The following is a 19,598-nucleotide window of genomic DNA, read 5'->3' on the forward strand; positions in this document are numbered from 1 at the left end:
ACCAGATCTTTGACGAAGGACAAGAAACACCAGAGCCATCCTAGGACTAGACATGGAGAAAGCATTCGACAACGTCGCTCACGAGTCGATCCTTAAGCAAGTGTCTAATCTGAACCTGGGGGAAAGGGCCTACAACTGCGTGAGGGACTTTCTGAACGACCACAAAGCCACCCTGACGGTTCGCAACCTCGAGTCCAAAGAACGAACCGAGTGAAGTGCAGGTACCCCCCAGGGATCAGTTATATCTCCGCTTCTTTTCAACTTAGTCATGCTGGGTCTCCCCAGCAAACTACGGGAAATCGAAAGAATCCACCACGCTATATACGCAGACGATATAACGATTTGGGCGGACCGCGGCAGTGGCGGCCAAATTGAACACGCACTACAAACGCCCATTCACAAAGTCGAAGAGTACCTTTAAGGAACGGGCCTCAAATGCTCCCCGAGCAAGTCCGAACTACTCCTTTACCGGCCCACGCGCGGAGACATGCCACCAAAGAGCTACACAGGACCCCGGGAGTACGAGGAAATCGGCCTGTACACCCAAGACGGAAACGCAATCCCCAAAGTAAACAAGATCAAAATCCTCGTAATTATCATTGAGGCCAACGGAGCTGACGGCGAAACCGTGAGGAAGATCGAAGGCAAGGTCACCAGCGTCAGACTCATAAAGAGAATAACCAATAGACACGCGGGCATGAAGGAAAACGTCATTCGACTGATCCACTCATTCGTTGTCAGCCACATCGCCTACGTAGCCGCCTACCACAACTGGTGCGTCGCGGAAAAGAACAAGATCAACACGCTCATAAGGAAAACGTACAAGATAGCCCTGGGCCTTCCGGAATCGACGAGCACCGAGCTCCTGGCTCAGCTGGGTATATACAACACCCTGGAAGAAATAGCTGAAGCACAACGCATCTCGCAGCTCGAACGCCTGTCGACCACCACGACGGGAAGGTACATTATGAACACGCTCGGCATAACGTACCATAACCAGCACGGCCAGAAAATGCAAATCCCCAACATCGGGGTGCACGTTTCTTGGGATGTTTGCCACCGTAAGGTGGCAAACATCCCAAGAAACGTGCACCCCGATTACAACCGAGGTAGAACAAAGACAAGAGCCGAGGCTCTGCTCGGCAGGGAGAGAAACGCGCGCTTTGTCGACACAGCCAAATATCCGAACGGCCAAAAATACACCGCCGTAGACATAGACGCAGAGTCCAAAATCAGAACCACATGCAGTGTATACACCAAACACTCGGAAATAGCGAAGGAAGTAGCGATTGCGCTGTCCCTCACAGAACAGGAATGCGAAGTCGCACTAAGTGACTCGCAAACGGCAGTAAAGAATTACGCTAAAGGTCGAATTTCCAAGGAAGCCCTGTCCATTCTGGCCAAAGCGGGCAGATCCAAAACCGCGAGCTCGAGGATCATATGGTTGCCCGCGCACGTCACCACGGAAGGCGACGCGCTCCCGAACCTAAACGAGACGGCGCACCGGACGGCGCGAGACATGACCCGCCGCGCCGAACAGGGCAACGCCTCTCGCCCGATAGCGAACGCTTCTCGAACAGAATGGGACAGGCTCACCAGATACAACGACATAACTAATGCATATTTGAACGCCAGAAGGATATACCCACCGCCGAGTCCCAAATTGAACAGGAGGCAGGCCGTCGCATGGAGACAACTCCAGACGAACACCTTCCCTAAACCATTCCGTCTGAAACGTATCTTCCCAGATAAGCACCAGGACGACACGTGCAAATTGTGCCAGGATGGACCAGCAATAGTCAAACACATGCTGTAGAAGTGCAATGTAGTTATAGGAGGGATGGCAGTTACTCTGGAGACCCTGTTGTCGAGGTGGGCCGCCGCTCTGCGCAGCTCAGACCTCGGAATCCAGACGTGGGCAGTCCAGCAAGCCCATGAGGCGGCGTTGAGGCAGGACCTTGACGTTCCCCCGTGGGAGACCTGAGCTCGGGTCGCGTTAAACCTTGCCGGACGTACAAGAAAGTTATATCCATCCACCTACGGGAAACCGCCTGCTTCTCGGCCAATCACCCATACTGGGTATGCGCCAATGTTTTGAAGACAAGAGAGGACTATCCGAAAGGGATACAGTTCGTAGTGAGCCGGTCTGTATGCTGTTAGATACGAGACCTTTTCCTGAGCCTCCGAGTTCACCAGACCACATCGAATCGCGCCACAGCTAATTAAGGAGCGCAGAAGCACATCTACCCCGTTCCCGAGGCGCGGCACGTGCAAACGAGTTGGCGTCCCCCATCTCGTGCGCCGCAGGTGGAGCTATTCACTGCTTGACTCTTCCCGAAAGTGTAGCGGGAGCCTGGCACGGTTCCAGGCAACGCAGGTCCCGAGCAAAGCTGGATTGCAGCACTGAAACGTCGCCCCCTTCCGCCTATTGTGAAGGCGCTTGCAAGCCAGCAAGGCAATACCGCAGAGAGAAATAAACACTCGGACAATTGGGGCCCAAGGAGCGACCCTCGGCGACGGGTGTGACACAATCGCACGGGCGTCTACCATTGGCCGAAAATGACGACACCTGAGCGGGCTCGCCGATTGGCCGAAAATGGCGTCACCTGAGCGGGCTCGCCGATTGGCCGAACGTGACGTGACTTCGAGACACCGAAGGGGTTAAAGGCCCGAGACCGGGAGCAGCAGAGGAGATTCCTTCATTCATCTCTGTCGAGCTTCTTGCCATGGGCCGCAGCGTCCGAGTTGCTGCCGGCCCGTAATGACTTTATGACTGTTAATTTCTTTGTACTCTCACTGTAAATAATGTAAATAAACCTCCAGTTTTCATCTCTAAGTCCTCCTCAACTTCGGCCAACTCCCGCACCCAACGGCAAGGTCCAAAATCTGGGGGCGCAATTCGGATTGTCCTCCAGATCCAACAACTGGTGGCAGCGCTAGAGATGAACCTTCGTCCAAAGAGATCCAACAATGCGGCCACAGAAAATGCCCCTTGGGTTCTACTTCTCCTTTCGCTTAATTATTTCCTCGAGCCCCGGCTCGCCGCAACGCTGGCAGATCCTCGGAACCCGTGATATGGGTTAGATAAGGCGGAGAATAAAATAATGCGAAACAGCGTTCATCATCAAACCCTGCAGTAATCGTTAAACCCCAAAGGGAATATGAATATCACCCGCTACCTCGTATCGTTTATCCCTAATTCTACGGCACTTTCCGTGCAAAATTGGTAACTGGACGCAAGGGTACCAATGAGTTCAGAAATTAAGCGATCTACGAAAGGAGAGAGCCGAAGCAACAGCCAAACAGGAAAGAAAAGCGAAAATTAACAAATTTACCCGTTGTTTGTGAAAACATTTATGGATCAACATCTTTTTATGTAAAAAGGGAGTATAGAAAACGCCGCCGGAAGTGGAGAATGATTCCGTGTGTTTTGAATGACGCTTCTACAGTTGTCAGTCGAGCCGCCTGACGTAGCCTCTGCTGTGCTTATGTGGGTGTTTTTCTAAGCTTTCGCAGTGGCTGCAGTACGTCTAGAACCACAGCGTCCCGCGCTCTGCGCGGTTGTACGGGACTGGCGGCCACGCGTCGTTACGTAACTTGCCAAATAACAACACGAGTCGATTTCGGCAGTAAAGCTGGTAGAGCATTAAACGAGGGATCCAAATGACCCCCTGTGATTGTTCCTCAAATATATATTTCTCTAATTTTTCCAGAGATAGTTACAAAAAAACGTCACTAGAAATCTTTATTTTGGCCTTTCGCTTGGTTACTTGTTCTTGGCAGTGTTCTTTCTTTGCTTTTTTCCTGCGCGAGCCCATTTGACCTGGTCTCTTGTTTGTCAAGTAAAGGAGAGACGTGTCTTTACGGCGTGGGGTGGGCATATTCAAATTTCTACTAGCAAAGGTAACCACCTTCCTCATTTGCATAGGAAAGTTGCCTTTGGTTGGGCACCCCCTCCCCCCCCCCCCCCCGAAAAGATATCCTGTGTACGTGTCTGATGCATATATATATATATATATATATATATATATATAGTGCACACGGGCACCAGCGATTACACCGGAACCTTCGACGAGTAATTTACAAAAGCCGACGCGCTTGACCCACAGACCAGATTTTCGTCCATCGCTGACTGCGATCGCCACTATCGTTGTGCTTTGAGTGCATACCCTGTTTTCTGGGCACAGTTTCGCCCTATAAAGAGTTTTGTGATTCACAGTTTTGCACATGTGTTTTTTCACCGTCACTACAGCATAGCTGTATAATGCTGAGTGACAAGTTAGTGCAAGTAAACCCATGTCTGTTCTGCGTAACCTAAAAATAAATTCCTACATAAATCCTGAGCAAGTTCTGTCGGCACAAATGTATCACCAAGGCGAATTGTATTTACCGGATTCTTTGATTTACTTTATTTTCTCTGATTTATCCATTCGCTATGCACTACTGAGGCCGTTCGTGCCCAATCCTCCAGAGTGGGTATGTGCACGGGGACGCAAGAGGTATCCTTAAAAGTTACTTGGCATGTATCGCACGTTTTTAGAGTGCACACACTGTGCCATCATCATTATTCCATCGACGAGCATCATACATCGCCTTCGCCCTCGTGGCGTCGATGCGTAGACGCCTTGCCTCCGCCCGATTTAGAATTAGCATTTCGGCACAGCTTATAAGTGGCGTAAACATGAAAATTGCACTACCTTTTTGGTGGATAAACATAAACACTACATGCGATTACACATGCTGCTTGGGATGAAAGTAAACTCTACGCATCGTCGTTAGTTGTAAAGTATTTAACATACTGTATCTAAAATCAGTACTTAAAATCATAAAAACGCACCGCTTTTATAAATTAGTACCGTACGAAACTTTCATGGATCAGGGGGTGGCAACGTAGTATTCGACCTGTACAGAGGTCACGCGTATATTTGTTATCTCTGTGCTGCATAATTTAGTTATCCTTTCAAGAGCGCTGAAAACCGAAAAATTTACCAGCATACGTGTACGAAGTGGGCTTTTATGCTAAGAATGTCAGGTTATCCGTGTTCTTTTGCACCGCGCTGTATTTGTAATACCGAAGTCTGAAGGTAAACGCAAGATACTTCAGCTGTGATCATGCATTTCTTAAATATAGGTTAGTTAAGTAAATGTAATCTACACCCTGCTGGTAAATTCACTGTTTATTCATTATCTGCACTGATACTATAGATGAACGTGAAACGTTTATTTTACGTCATGTCATTCTGTATGAGCTCCAAAAACGCCTAGATTACATAAAGTTCACTTGACAGCTCTAGCGACATGGTCGAACCAGCAAAACTGGCTGTCAGTGGGGTTATCAATATATATGCATAAGGAATTTACCCTTTTACGTCAAAGATGAAGAGGAAAATATAAACAATAACATGCTTACCAATTAATATATGTACTTTGACATCGCGACCAAAGAGAACGTACCATAGTATTAACCATACAACTTTGATGACGGACGTCGTTTCTTAAGTGATGGCTTCATAATTATATCTACGAGAATGATACGATGGCGCAAAATATATCATGTTGGAAGAGCTCACAATTGCATCGACCTGAAAGAATGTGCTGTCGGCTTCCAATTAATTATCTTTATTTTCTGTGCTTACAAATAAGTTACAACTTTTCTTTTATTCTGCTTGCAAAAGCTCAATGCAGTGATTGGTGTACAGTTAATAAAATATAAGCGCAAGCCTGTCGATCCTTGCGAGAGAAAAACCGAAAACTGAACTGCATTTATCGTTGTCGCGTATATTTACTTCTTCAAGCTCCTGACTTTGATGTTTCCGTAAAGCTTGGTTCCTTGTTAGAGAGAAAAAAAAACGTACTCCACACCCCTGTGAGAATAAGCTAACCTATTTACGTCCTTTCATAGTTAGCTGTGGCTGGAAAGTGTAAACAGGAGAATTTGAGACACTTTGTTTACGTGTTCAGCGAGCGCGAGGGCTGAGTCAGCAGCAAGACCAGATGCGGACGTGGAGCAGATGTTCGTAGCCTAGCGAGATATGCTACAGCTGCGCCTCAGTGCACGATGAAAACTGCAGAACTCATTTTAATGCATGCGACCACCATGAACGGACCTCGGTTGATGTGCAACTGAGCGCCAAGCAGTTTCGTGTAGAAGTTGGAATCGACGGTATAATTATTCCCAGGCGATGCGCACCGAGCAAACGAATATTTCAGAAAGCTCGTGTGCCAATGTTTCCCGCGGTCACTGTGAACAATTGAGAATTTTTGAGGACACATACGGAAGCGACACGTTAGATACGCACACGCAGGCCATGTAGAACTGCAAATAATTTTTTTCTAATTGTTTTAAATGTGCAGCGAAAAACGCTTAAAAAAGTGGGAGGACGCTTAAGCTTCGCCTTTAGGAGTGGAACGCAATAGCATTAAAAGATCCTCGACTGCTTCTCACACTTCCCAGTAACTGCAGCTTATGTAACCGTAATGTTTATCGGGAAACGCTGGCGCCGAACGTTATTCACGAAGGTGTGGCGAGCTTTCTGGTAGAAACAGCACACTGGTGCGGTAGAGTTAACTCTACGATAGATGGATGGGTGGACGCATGCTATGAGCGCCCTCTTTGGAACGGGGCGGTAGGTTGCGCCACCAAACTCTCGTTATGATATTTCCCAATGTCCTACCAATGTTAAAAAATAAAAATAAGAAAATAAAAAAGAACCACGATGAATTCATATAGCCAATCGTTTTGAACCGATATTGCGAACTTTGAATTTGCACGATTCCATTGTATGTAATTTCCCTACTTTACTTCCACTAATCTTCCCATCGCCTCTTACTAATCTCCCTACTGCGGACATATTTACTTTCCCCCTGCTCTCACTGAACCCAAGGGCTTCAAGGAGGCCAGATGTGCCTAAACTAACCGCTGGGCAGATATCTTCACATTCTAATAAAACATGCTCCATCGTTTCCCTAGCTTTAACGCAGCATGCACATGCTTCTGCTTCGTTCTTATAGCTCGCTTTATAAGTGCGGGTTCTAAAGCATCTTGATCTCGCTTCAATATCACGAAAACCATGCGGTAGGGAGCCTCCACGTACCACGCGGTACATGGAAGCTCCCTACCATGGATGGATGGATGTAAGGTAGGAGCGTCCCCTTTGAAACGGGGTGATGGCAGTTGCCACCATGCTCAGCTTTTTATTTTTGTTTAACTGTGTTGGAAGTTATTAAAATTTGCCATTTCCTTTAAATACGTCTTCCTACACTTTTAACCTTATGTCACCTCTCTGCTTTTGAGCCACCAATCCTCCAATCGCTTTTTGCTAATTTCCGCCGCATATTTATTTACATTACTATTGTTATCTCTGAACCCTAGGGCCTCAGGAAGCGTGACTGTGCCCGCATCGACATCGGGATGGATACCATCACATTTTAGTATGAGGTGTTCTATTGTTTCTACAGATTTACCACGCACGGTACATGTGTCTTCTTCGTTAAATTTCTTTTTATAGCTCCGCGTTCTAAGACATCCTGACATAGCTTCAAAGAGAAGGGAACTGCCTCTTGAGTTATCATAAGACGCTTCCTTCCTGATCTGCTGTTTCCAGTCTCGATATAGTTCAACACTATGCTTCTTTTCCATTGAATTTATCCAATTTTCGCCTTCCGCGTTTTTAACCTGTCGTTTAATGCTCTGTCTTTCTCCGTCCTCGTATCTGGCATACTTACTGGTTAGCTTCCCAGTTCTTTTCCGCCATTGTGAGCCAACACTCTTTCTGTATACCTATTTAAATACCTTAGCTGCCCACCTGTTATCGTCCAAATTCCTCAGGCGTTTTTCATATAGGATTTTACTCTGAGCTTCCCCTGCTTCGAACGATGCCCAGCCCATATCCACCTGTACTGCTTCGTTTATGGTTTTCCCGTGGGCACCTAGTGCTAATCTTCCAACAGCTCTCTGATTTACTTCTAGTCTCGACTGAACTTCTGCCCTTAAGCACAGGACCGCATTCCCGAAAGTAAGCCCCGGCACCATTACTCCCTTCCAAATACCTCTCAGTACCTCATACCTGTTGTACCCCCACAATGCTTTATGTTTCATTATCCCGGCATCTCTATGAGAGACTGTTCTTGCTTTTCCGTGTACCTCTGCTCTTTGTTTATCCATACCCCGAGATATTTGTATTCGGCCACTTGGGGTATTTCATGGCCTTGTATTGTAAGCTCCTGATCAATTGTATCGTTCAAAAACATCCCATCGGACTTAGCTGCACTAAAACTGAAACCTAGACTGTCTCCTTCGTCTCCACAGTAATTTACCAGAGTTTGCAAATCTTCCTGGCTATCTGCTAACAGTACAATATCGTCCGCATACATTAAACCCGGTAGTCGTTGCTCAACAACCTTTCCGCCTAACCTGTACGACAGATTATACCCTAGATTGCTTCGTTGTCACCTTCTTTCCATACTTATCATATAAAATATGAACAGCAGCAGTCTATGGATGAATGGATGGATGGATGTTATGAGCGTCCCCTTTGTAACGGGGCGGAGGGTTGCGTCACCAAGCTCTTGCTATTATACTGCCTAATGTCCTACCTAGGTTAAACAATGAAAAAAGAAAAAAAAACACTATGAACTACCACGCCCAAATTTTCTGATCCCCTATTGCGAACTGTGCTTTTGTACGTCTCCGTTTTTTGTCGTTCTCCTACTTTTCTTCAACCAATCCTCCAATCGCCTCTTACTAATGCCTATTGCGGACACGTTTGCTTTACCACTGCTCCCGCTGAACCCAAGGGCTTCAAGGAGGCCAGTGGTGCATAAATCGACCGCTGGGTAGACGTCTTCACATTCTAATAAAACATGCTCTGTCGTTTCCCAAGCTTTACCGCAGCAAGCACACGCTTCTTCTTCCTTTTTATATTTCGCTTTATAGGTGCGTGCTCTAAGGCATCCCGATCTCGCTTCGAAAAGTAATGAGCTTTCCTGATTTCGTTTTTTCCTCTTAAGTAGTTACTCATGGCAGGTTTCTTTTCCATTGCCGCCACCCATGAGATTATTTCAGCCTCTCTGACTTTCCGCTTGACCTTCTTTGTTGCTGTGTTGCCCACCCTACAGGTCGCATACTTGCTGGTAAACTTCCTAGTTCTTTTCCTCCACTGTGAATCAATGTTTTTCCTGTACAGATACCTGAACACTCTCCCAGCCCATTTACTTTCTTCCATATTCCTCAGCCGTTCTTCATACTCAATTTTACTGCGAGCTTCCCTCACTTCAAAACTAGTGCAGCCCATATCACCTGCACATCTTCATTTGTAGTCTTCCCGATAGCGCCCAATGCGAGGCAACCCACTGACCTTTGGTTCCCGTCGAGTCCTGATTGTACCCCTGATTTAAAGCAAACAACCGCATTTCCAAAAACAAGTCCTGGAGCCATTACACCTTTTTACATACCACGGAGCTCCTTGCACCTATTATATCCCCATAGCGTTCTGTGCTTCATTGTGGCTGCCATTCTCTTCCCCTTCACTGTTATTGTTTTTTCCTGTGTTTCCATATATCTATTGCCTTCGGTTACCCATATACCAAGGTACTTATATTCTGTTACCCAAGGTATTTTCTGGCCCTGTATTGCCACTGTCTGTTCACTGTTTTCACTGAATACCATAACACCTGATTTTCTAACACTAAATTTCAAACCTAAATTGTTGCCTTCCTGTCCACAGATATTAGCCAGACGTTGCAAATCACTTTGCTTGTTAGCTAGCAACACAATGTCGTCCACATAAAATAAACCTGGGAGTTGCTGCTCTACTACTGTACCCGCCTGTTTGTATGAGAGATTAAACCCGATATTACTTCCTTCTAGCGCCCTCTCCATCCTCACCATGTATATCACAACAGCAGCGGGGATAAAGGGCACCTCTGCCTCAGTCCCTTGTTGATATGAACTTTCTCCTCACTCCTCATCCCTTCCATTCAATGCAAACGGTATTTTCTAGGTAAATTTCTCTCAAAAGCTGTAGACAATCGTTACCTAAGCCTTCCCCTTCCAGAATATCCCACAAAATGTTGCGGTCTACGTTGTCGTAGGCTCCTGCAATGTCTGAAAAGGCCACATACAACGGTCTGCTTTCTGTTTTTGATATTTCAATACACTGAGTAAGAACAAACAAGTTATCATCCAAACGCCTACCTATTCTGAAGCCATTCTGAAGCTCTCCCAAAATGCCATTATTCTCTGCCCATGCTTGAAGCTTTAATTTGGTTGCCTGCATTGCTAGCCTGTATATTACCGATGTAATGGTCAACGGTCTATACGAGTGAATTCTGTCTTTCTCCCCCTTACCTTTATATATTAAATTCATTCTGCTTTGTCGCCAACTGTCTGGTATTCGTCTATCTTTTAAAGTTTTTTTCGCTGCTTTCACCAGAGCTTCCTTACTTTTTGGTCCTAGTTCATTTATCAACCTAACGGGAACCTCGTCTAGCCCTGTGGCTGTGCGCTTAGGAATTTTCTCTTCCGCTTTCTTCCAGTTTAAATTTGTCAGCATCAGCTCCTTTTCCACTTGGGTCTCTTTCATGCTCTGTTTTTCTTCAAATACAACCTCGTCATTGCCTTGGAAAGATTCGGCTGTTACTTTCCGGATGTAATTTATTGCCGCTTCTCCTTCCACGCAGTCTGTTTTCATCTTCGTCTAGGATATGTTGTTGTATTGTTGTTGACGTCCTGCCTAATAATTTTATGTAGTACCAAAATATTCCAGGTGCGGCCTTCTTTTTCTAGACGGCGGAGGCGAGCGCCATCTGGACATATTGCAAGGAAACGGGCGCGCCGTTCCGCGGTCTCCGAGATTGGAGCGTGCAAATCTTGGAGGCCATGGCCGCTTTATGAATGGCAGAAATGCTGGAGATGCCGTTTGTGTCCGAGTTCCCGCGTAACAGAATTATGCTTTCTCGCATACTCAAATTACAATCCGACTCTACCCTGTCTGTACATTGTGGTAAGATTGTACTTTACGATTATTCTGACGCATGTTACTTTGACGAATTGGTTAAAGGGCCCCTGAAACGGTTCGGGCAAATTTTGTTGACGCGTAGGGTACAGCTTAAGTAGAACATTCGCACCACAATTTAAGTGAAGCGTTTCGTATTAATGGAGATACAAGTGATTAGAAGTTACCCTCCTCCCTAGCCATGTTTCTCCTCCTCAACTCGTTCGCCGAGCAAGCGGGGCTAAGCTCCGCCTTCGCTGGTTCCGCGTCACGATGCGACGTCACATCGTCCACTTGCGGTTGTTTTGGAGCCCGCCCCCGCCCGCGCGAGACCTCTCCGCTAGCCGCTTGGCCGTCGACCCCAAGCGAGAGCTGTCGAAGCAGCGTGCGTTGCGAGCATTCTGTCGTAGCGCCGAACGTGTCTGGTATTCCGGTAACCACAGGCAAGCTGTTCATTGCGGCGAATGACTGGAGGCATAAACCCAAGCTGATGAAGGAACTTTAGCGTAGACGTACGTGAGCGGCCTGATCGGTCGCACGGTCCAGACACTTGTTGGCGCAGCGCATAAACAGCCATACAAAGCGCTAATATTGCTCTAACCAAGTGTTAAACATTTTAAACATTGATAAAAACAACGTGTTGATGATTACACTCCTTCGAAAAATACACACCAGCAGCAAAGAAGAACACACTTCGTTGCTGCTACTGTGTCTGGTTAAGCTCTGTGCCACCAGGTGGCTGCACCATGCAGACCATTCACATTTTCCCTTCTGCTCATCTCATGGCTCATCCCGTTACGGCACAGTCAACCGGCCAGACCCTGTCCAGGGTACAGTGCACTAGAAAATATATACTTCTAGTTCACTGTAGTCCAGGGGTAGCACACTCTCAAGTTCAACAAATGGCCACAGAGGGCGAAAAAATCGACCGCGCGCCGCTGCTAACAAAGCCGACGTAGTAGCACCACTTTCGGGATGCGTTCGTTAGTTCCAACATTTCCCGGTAGAGGCGTCGTAATAAGCGCAATTTTATCTTACAAACTTTCTCTTACAATTACCGAAGCATTTTCTTTTACATAAAAACAGGGCAAAATTATCATTGCTAATTAGATATTGTACTCTTTGTTAGAAAGTTTATTGTTTCTTCGCCATTATAAACGCAAATAGCGTTCAGCATCATCGATCTTTCATGTGACCTCTGGCCTGGATTTAAAATTTTGACCGGTATTTCCGAGTGCACGGCGGCACGGATTCATTCGTTCGTACACTCAAGACTGGTTGCTTCTTTGTTTCTAAAACTAGTTTCTTGCGCTTCGATGTCTCGCGTTATTTAACTTGGGGTGAAGTTACGTGTTTGCAAGCGGACATGTAAGCCCGGCAATTGGGTTTCGGTCGTGAGCCATTCGGAACAGGTCTGCATCGAAACGGGAGCTGGATTTTGCTGCGGCTGACAACGGCAATAACGGTGAGTCGTTTAACACAGCTGCTTGAATCGTTATATAATATCCGTCTCATTACCTTCCAGGCGGGCACAAGTTAACGAACTAGATCCTGCATTACATATGGGCAGTGAGGATCTCAGTTGCTGTTTCCTAAATAAACCTTTACTTGCGAGGCTGTCGTTTGGTTTACACACACAACCAGGAAAGAAAGAGCGATATCGGAACACGCGTCTCATTTTTCATGTTATTGTAGCCGTGGTTGTAGGTGACTAAGTAGCCTTATCAATATACATATTAAACTTTTTTTTCGAGTCGGCCGGCAACGTCTTTCGTCCACAAAACCGAATAATCCTTTGGTAAAATGAAGTGAAAGTACAGAATTTAATGTATTAAACAGTTGCAAGCATGATAATTCACCCATATTTCGTACTTGTTGGTTCCAAATGTTCTTGCTGTTCAGATTGGTTTACCGTAGGGCATTTATTTTTGCAGTAGTGAAGCGGTGCATCACGTTCGTGCAGAAAAATAATGCATCAGTTCTAATAGCTTCATGACTTTCATGCATTTGCTTGTGGAACTAGCAGTGTGATCACTTCTAGTGCATAAATGAACCCACAAATGTTCTCATTTGTGATCTTAATAGTACTTGCGCTGTTGACATGCATTGTAGTTAGGCAGACATCAATTTTATGGACAATAGCAATACTTATTTAACATGCTGCTTAAGCACCCTAGAACAGACAGTGTACATTTGCATGTGTTCTGTAGTCGCAAATCATTACAACATATATGTCACACCTTTTTGCATTTCATATTGCAAAACTTTGCTTTTTCAATTTCTGATTCAGTCAAAATTTCTGTTCCAGACATGCAGTAATGAGGACGGCACCAGTATAAAGCAACACACTCCACGCACTAAACAGAAGCTGCTGCCTGCTACAACAAGGTCATTGTGTGGACATTGGCTACTACTACAAGGTAAACAACACATGGTTCAGAAATAAATATGTTTGATATATGCTGTATTGGCTTGCTGTTTGCAGCAGATATGAATGTTTGTTCATACTTATGGTTCAGTATAATTGGTTCGAACATATAAAACACACATAAATTTGGCTAATCTGTGCTGTATCTCATGTGTCACCGTTTTGCCCCAACAGAGTCTATGCCAAGCACATCTTGGTCATCACAGGAGCTCCTATCTGCGCCAACAGGAAGGGGCTGGAGCCGAATTTGCAAGGCTTTTACACCAAGAACAAAGAAGCACATGCAGAAGAATATGAATGAGATATCAAGTCTGCAGAGGACTGTGTCAAGACTGAAAAGAGCTTCAGCCACCATTCCACCAGCACGGACATTTGGCTGAGTCATACAGGTAACTCAAAAAGGACTTTCTAGAAATTCTTCGTCTTCAGCTGCACCTGCAACATCTGACCAAGCACGGACGACACTGGCCAAAAGATTGAGTTCCATCAGTTTGCCCTTAATCAGCTTCCTAGCCATGTTAATTCTGTTCGTGCCAAGTGTAATTTTTCTTCTATAAATGCAAGCTTTCTCATTGCCCATTTTTGTTAGAGGTCATTCATCCTCATCCAAATATAAAGGTCAACCGATTCTTCGCTGCTACTTAATACCAGTCACTGTCTAGCAGCCTAACATATCTGTAGCAGTATCTTCTAGTGTATGTTGTCATGCGCAATTCCTCTCGTGAAATAGCTGATGCAGCATCGGCATGAGTCTTGCATTAACCTATGCACATGTGCTATGCACCATTTTACTTTTCTTGATGTTTTTAGCCTTCAATGCTTGCAGAGCAGAGTGGCTTCTCTCTTGAATGCAAGCTTTCTCATTTTCCATATTCCTAGTCTCGTTGATGATTGCTCCTCTTCCTTGATAGCCTGGGTCTTTGTGCAAGCTACAGTGAAGTGATTGATTGCAGAATCTGGTTTTGCTGCCACACTTGGTTGTGGTAACTGTGCTACGTTTCTCAGATGTGGGGGCCTGGTCAGTTGCATTGGTAAGCAGTCCCTCGAGGTAAGCATTTGCTCCTGCAGTCCGCAAAGCGACATAGACTCCCAGTATACACACACCGTAACTGGTGCGCCCCGTTCGTTCTGGCCTGCTGCAGCCATGGGCAAATTGTGCTTGTGGCCTACCTCGGCCATGATTTGCTCAAAACGGAGACCAGCATATGTGCTTACATGGTTCGAAGTGTATGAAGTTGATAGCCGTATGGGTGGAAAGGCCCGCAAGAATGGCTGCCGAAGGCGATGCCCACAAAAGCGACTTGTCCACATTGCAACAAAGTGGGACACAAAGTGTGAGCCACACATAGCGGCCCCCGAAAGAAAATAAATGTGCAGGTTGGAAAGGAGTTAACGCTAAAATGCTGGGTAGTCCATGTCACTGTGTTGGTTGCGGCAGCAGATGCCTGCGTCACCTGATTGCTTCGCAATGGAAGTTGCTCATCTTCAACGGCAACTGTTGGTTCAAACAGGTGCGAGGCTCTGTCCAATCTGTTTGTACCGCAGGTTGTCGCTCGTTACCAGACCACCACATGTGACAAAGGCAAGCATTATGCCTGTAAGATGGTTCGTAGCCAATGTATAATGTATTGTATGAACCTCATGCGGTGACTGATTGCTGTTTAATTTTGCTGTTATGTCACTTGGTTACGGTCGCAGTTTTATGTTTTTCGAATATTGCGGCCTGGTCGGTTGCACTGGGAAGCAGCCTCTCGTAGTAAGCATTTGATCCTGCAGTCTGCACAGCGACATAGACTCCCAATTTACGCACACCGTGATTCGTGCTCCCCGTTCACCCTTTCCTGCTGCAGCCATGGGCAAATTGTGCCTCTAGCCTTTCTCGGCCGTGATTAGGCATGAACGGAGACCAGCATAAGTGCTTACATGGTCGGACGTGTATGAAGTTGGGTGGAAAGGCCCGCAAAAGTGGCTGATCAAGGTGATGCCCACGAAAGCGACTTGTCCATATTGAGACAATGTGGGACACCAAGTGTGAGCCACACATTAGCGGCCTCCAAAAGAAAAGAAACATGCAGGCTGGAAAGGAGTCAATGCTAAAATGATGGGTAGTCCATGTCGCTGTGTAGGCTGCGGCAGCAGATGCCTGCGTCACCCGATTGCTTTGCACTGCAAGTTGCTCATCTTTAACAGCGACTGTCGCCGCAAACAGGTGGGACACTCTGTCCAATCTGTTTCTGCTGCTGGTTGTTGCTCGTTAGTAGACCACCACGTGCGACGAAGGCAGGCACTACGCCTGTAGGTAGGCAGCTCAATGTACCCTAAGAGACCCGTGTGTGTGAATGCTCACTGTTGCCATATGGTTCGTCGCCAATGTATAATGTATTGTCTGAACCTCATGCGGTGACTGATTGCTGTTTAATTTTGCTGTTATGTCACTTGGTTATGGTCGCAGTGTTATGTTTTTAGAATATTGCGGCCTGGTCGGTTGCACTGGGAAGCAGTCTCTCGAAGTAAGTATTCGCTCCTGCAGCCTGCACAGCGACATAGACTCCCAATTTTCATGCACCGTGATTCGTGCTCCCCGTTCGCGCTTTCCTGCTGCAGCAATGGGCATATTGTGCCTCTGGCCTTTCTCGGCCGCGATTAGGCATGAACGGAGACCAGCATACGTGCTTACATAGTCCGATGCGTATGAAGTTGATAGCCAGATGGTTGGAAAGGCCCGCAAAAGTAGCTGGTGGAGGCGATGCCCACGAAAGCGACTTGTCCATAGTGAGACACCAAGTGTGAGCCACACATTAGCGGCCCCCGAAAGAAAAGGAACGTGCAGGTTGGAAAGGAGTGAACGGCTAAAATCTGGGGTAGCCCATGTCGCTGTGTAGGCTGCGGCAGCAGATGCCTGCGTCTCCCGATTGCTTCGCAATGCAATTTGGGCATTTTTAACGGCGACTGTCGCTGCAAACAAGTGGCACACTCTGTCCAATATGTTTCCGCTGCTGGTTGTTGCTCGTTAACCTGACCACCACGTGCGACGACGACGGTGAGCCGTTTACGAGCTCGCGTCAATGATTCCAGCGTATCTCGACATGCAAATTTTATTTCTGCTATTGTACGAGACGTACACTGCTTGTCTTCTGCCAATAAAGTCGCGCGTTCTGTTCACTCACTTGTGGCTTGTTTGTATGGGCGTCAGTAGAGGCTCTTGGCAATTAGAACGCACCAGCTACGCGGCAGCGAAGGCATTGAGGCATGCCGCATAGCCTGCAGGGCAAGCACGGCGCGTACCAGCGTACGCGACCGTCAAAAAACAGCCATATTGAATTTTGCTCTAAAAAAAAAGATTTGCACTTCCGCTTCCGGATTGAGCAACGTCATCTGGCGTCCGCCAAAGTAAGTTCCATGCGCTGCCGCTGCTTATTTTCGAACCACGGTGGAAGGTACAGTTTCCCTTCTCTAAGTTTGTTCTTTATTCTATGCCCTGTCCCCTTGCGCTTATCCGGACTCGCGAAACGCTATTGCGTTAGTAATATTCCGGTGTAAAGTGACGGCCACAAACGCGCAAATCCTGGCGCCGATCGGATAGCGGCAGTCCGATGCGCAGCAGCCAGTTCGCTCGTACGCTGCCTTGCAGAGGGACACGATGTCGCAGCTTGACATATTGCCTGTCGCTACGTTTGCAGTCCACAAGGCAACAAAATCGCGTCATAGTGCTCGCGAAAAGACTGAGACCGACTCTGACCGCAGAGCTCTCGTCAAAATGGAGTACGTTGTAACACAAGCAGACGACACTTGCTGTGTGCCGGAAGTGCTTAAGTGTACTGAAAAATTGTTCTTGTGCATTCTCTTTATGTTACTTTCTTTTTATAAAAACAAATTAACTAACATTCCAACTATTATGAAAATCAATTGTTTACCATAAAGTTGGAAAAATTATCGATCACGCGTCCTGGTCAACCAATCGGATAGCTCGCCCTACTGACGTCATATGAGTGATATCGGTCATGTGGCTTTTGCATTGCCCAGGGGGCGCTGCGAAAAAGGTGCGAAAAAGCGCCCTCTGTGCTAAAATGGGTCGTACCAAGCTCGGTCGTCTGCTTCGGAAAGCACGTTTACAATATGGACCCGCCACTTTCGGTTGTGTTGTCACGGCCTGCAGCGAATATCGGGCGCCGAAGATTTTTTCAGGAGTGGCACGCTGCGTAAAGGCAAGAAATTATGCAGTGCCGAATACGTGTATGCCGTTCAAGAATTAAGCGGCGAAGTTTTAGCACGGTGTCAATCGCAAGTGAAGCGAGTCGCGTACGAAGTGGAACTTCAGGTAAGGTTTGCACGCTGCTAGATTCAGGCGCACAAACGCGAGGAAATGCTTGCTATAAATGAATCCACAGCAGCGATAAGCAGACATCATGTGTACGGAACTGCTCGAGCACACGACGGTACGCGCCACGACGGCAGCGGTCTTTCAGCATGCCGCGATGTACAAACTGCGCGAGCGCACGATCGTACGCGCCGCGACGGCAGCGGTCTTTGGACATGCCGCGAAACGGCGGGTCTCCTGCAATCTTTGCCGCTAAACATGCCGCTAAACAAGTAGTTATGCCTGCGTTGTAGTAGCGGCCATCCGTCCCTTTTAGTAACTGGTAATAACTAGTGCAATGCATATGAGCTCGCACGTACGTGCGAATTGCGCTGCAGCGCGAGCTCGTGCGCTGCTCGCTTGATGTAGCTTTTAATGATAACGCTCGAAAATCGATCTGCTGTAATCAATACTATCTTGCTGTGCTGCCTCAACATGCTGGCTTAATTGAGGTCAAGTATGAGCACATTTAACTCTCTAACCTGCGCTGCTCGTAGTGGGGTATATGAATTGTCACCGAATCAGCCCGGCCATTTGTGGTCATTTGCACACACCTGGGCACTTCACCACTTCGCACCGGTCGAATTGTTAATTGTCGCTGTGGCCGGGTTTCGAATCGTGAATCACCAGCCATGCCTGCTGCTATGTCGGTCTGCCGTCGGGACTGTAGGTGCAAAAGACCGAATTTTAGAACGCAGATCTATAATCAAGCAAGCTTCAAGACAGGTGAAGCAGTCAGCATGGCGCGAAGTTTCGCTTACCCAGCGCGACGAACTGTAGTTGTACAGCGCGCCCGACGCTCCGCTTCGTGAGGCCTTGAAGGGAAACGATAGAATCGGATGTTGGGATTCAGGCCTTCTTTTTCATGGCAGCCCACGACGCAGCAGTATCGACGGTGACGCTAGGTTTGTTCGATTCAGAAAAAGGTGCACGGCACCACAAACGAAAAGGTGCAGTGGGTGCCGGGCTGCACCCACTCGCTGCAAGGTTCAAGGGTGCAGTGCACCACGGCGGCACCTTGCCTTGCACCCCGTTCAATCGAGCACGGGGGTGCAGGGTGCACTGCTGCACCTCGGGGAATCGAGGGTCTAGGTGCAGTGCACCGTGAATAGGTGCAGAGAAACTTGGTTGAATCGAATAGACCTGCTTTTTCAATACTGAGCTAGGTCCCTCCGGATCGGCGTTGCCGATTTCTTCTGCTTCCAGCATTACGTCCCACGGCACACGGAGAGTCCGTTTTCGCTTAACTATAGGCTGCGACCAGCTCGCAGCGTGGTCTGTGAGAAGTGACGAGCCTTTTCGCACTCGCAACAGGGCAGAAAAAAGTGCGAATCGACGCAAAACTCGGTCTAGAAACGTGCTACGCCACAGCCAGGGCTCAATGCGACCCAAGCTGGTACGACCCAGATGTCGTTTCCCGCGCCGCCACCAGGCGCCGCTACTATACCTCAAACTCCAGCGCAAGACGCCCATAGGGGTAGGGGCGGCTTGCAATTCCGCCGAGCAGTGTACTGCAATCGGCAGCAATGTGTCTACGCGGAGCACTTACATGTGGGAATTAATGATCAGAAGGACCTACTCTAACGACTCGGTACGTTTGTAGAAAATTGTCAAAAGCGTTTCAGGGTCCCTTTAAGTAACGCCTCAACGCCACTCGGATGGCCTGCGCGGTTGTGGTTCGGAATGATTTTTCGCCAGGCGACGTCCGACGCTGACATCAGATATTTTGCGACACGGGGGAGCTTAATATAATGTCTCATAAGCAAAATTTGGCATTGAACTTCATCTCGGTAGCATCTAATATGTCAGTGATTTGGCC

The 19,598-nt window shown here is 47.3% G+C and overlaps 1 protein-coding gene across 1 annotated transcript in view; it reads right to left on the minus strand.

Annotated features, from left to right (window-relative positions):
* LOC126545197 (p53 and DNA damage-regulated protein 1-like) overlaps positions 1-16,706 on the minus strand; it is an 88,819-nt gene extending 72,113 nt beyond the window's left edge. Inside the window, exon 1 of the mRNA XM_072285088.1 lies at positions 16,590-16,706. The gene's annotated coding sequence lies outside the window, so the exon portion shown is untranslated. The remainder of the gene's footprint in view (positions 1-16,589) is intronic.
* Positions 16,707-19,598: the final 2,892 nt, after the last annotated feature.

This window comes from Dermacentor andersoni, chromosome 10, assembly GCF_023375885.2.
Source record: "Dermacentor andersoni chromosome 10, qqDerAnde1_hic_scaffold, whole genome shotgun sequence".
Taxonomy (NCBI): domain Eukaryota; kingdom Metazoa; phylum Arthropoda; class Arachnida; order Ixodida; family Ixodidae; genus Dermacentor; species Dermacentor andersoni.